Here is a 1743-nt window from a genome sequence, read left to right as displayed (position 1 = left end):
CTGCTCCTGTGTTCCTTCTGTCTTTTTCTTGTTTAAAGCAAATAGCTACACAAGCGTGAGAGAGAGGAATCTGTTTCTTCCTCCCTTCTCCAAATATCTGTGAAGACATTCTGAATATATCCATCCACATAGTCTCATCTCAAACTAAAGAAATTTGATCAACATTAAGAAAATGGAGAAATGAGAACATATCTTACACAGGGAGTCTGACTCAGAGCTTCAGACAGCTCCCTGCCTTCTGTTTTAGTTTTTCCTCCAGACAAGAACTCTGTGAGGATTGTTCCTACAGTGAAAACAAGGTTACAAGTGGCAACTATATGAGCTATGTGATTCTTTCAGGATGAAAGGAAGATTCTTTGATTTAAAAATTCCCCAAAAAGGCTTTAGACTTGGATGAGTTGGTTTCTTCCTAGGCACGAATTTCTTGATTGATATTTTTGCATGTAGAGCTCTTTATCATTTTGAAGCTCTTGCCCTCTAGATCCTGAGTTCTAAAGTCTTAAGCTTTATTTTTTTTTTAAGTGGCTGACTTTTTTTTCTCTCCTGACTGACATGAGTGTGAATCCCTCTGATCTCCAAACCTTGCCTTTTTCTGAGAAAGCATCCGATTTTGGGGACGCCTCACCAACTCTTGCGTTTTATGGTTCTGAGTAAAATGATTCTTCTTTACAAACACCTACTGCTGAGTTGCTCAACAAGGAGACTGCCTTTCCTCCTCCTTCCTCCGTGGACAGTCCTGATTCTTCTACCAGTTCCACACCAAAGCTAGCTGGTCTAGGTTCTGAGGAGAGCCCTGGGAAGAAGGAAGAGAGTAAGGTCCAGATCAAGAAACAAGATGTGAACTGTGTTCTCTCAGGTCCAGCTGTGCATGCTCAACAAAAGTTTTCAGAAACAGACGTACCTCAGCCCCCAGCAGATGCAACAACTTTATAGCATTCTGAATCTCACTTGCAAACAGGTTAAGACCTGGTTCCAAAACCAAAGAATGAAATGTAAAAGATAGCAGAAAAGCAACTGGCCAAAGACCTTCAACAGTAAGGGCTCAGCATCTACAGAATATCCAGGCCTCCATTCGAACTATTCCTAGGGGTATCTGAACCCATCTGGAGGCCTTCCAATGTGGAGCAACCAGATCTGGATCAACTCAGCTTGGAGCAACCTGACCTGGCAGCCTGGAACAGCTTCTTGGAACAGTCAGGCCTGCTATACTCAAACCGAGAACAGCTAGGTCTGAACACACAGTTCCATGATTTGGGGGAGGAATTGTTGCAGCCCTACATGCAGTTCCAGCATAACCTTTCTTTCAGTGATTTGGAGGCCAGTTTGGAAGCCACTGGGGAAAGCCACAGGTATTTTAGTAGTCCCCAAGCCTTGGATTTATTCTTGAACTACTCAGTGAATTCACCACCTGGTGAAGCGTGAGAAGAGCAATGTTTAATTTCAGGGCAGTGACTGAGTGCCTTCCTTCTTTCAATTTTTTTTTTTTGTCTTTTTGAGATAAGGTCTCCCTGTAGCCCCAGCTGTCCTGGAACTCACTATGTAGACCAGGCTGGCCTTGAACTCACAGAGATCTGCCTGCTTCAGCCTCCCAGATGCTGGGATTAAAGGTGTGCAGCACCATGCCTGGCTCAAAGATTTTTATATAGTTTTGTCTTTCTTTTCTTTTCTTTTTTTTGGTGCTAGAGATCTAAGCTTGAAAATGCTAGGTGCCTGCTGTACCTACGACTGAGCTATATTTGTGGC

The 1743-nt window shown here is 43.3% G+C and overlaps 1 pseudogene; it reads left to right on the top strand.

The window, feature by feature from the left end:
- The first annotated feature begins 552 nt into the window (after nt 1-552).
- On the top strand, nt 553-1422 carry LOC115071867 (annotated as a pseudogene).
- Nucleotides 1423-1743: the final 321 nt, after the last annotated feature.

Source organism: Nannospalax galili, unplaced genomic scaffold (genome assembly GCF_000622305.1).
Source record: "Nannospalax galili isolate Female #2095 unplaced genomic scaffold, S.galili_v1.0 scaffold580, whole genome shotgun sequence".
Taxonomy (NCBI): Eukaryota; Metazoa; Chordata; class Mammalia; order Rodentia; family Spalacidae; genus Nannospalax; species Nannospalax galili.
This window is presented reverse-complemented; position numbering and strand designations above follow the sequence as displayed.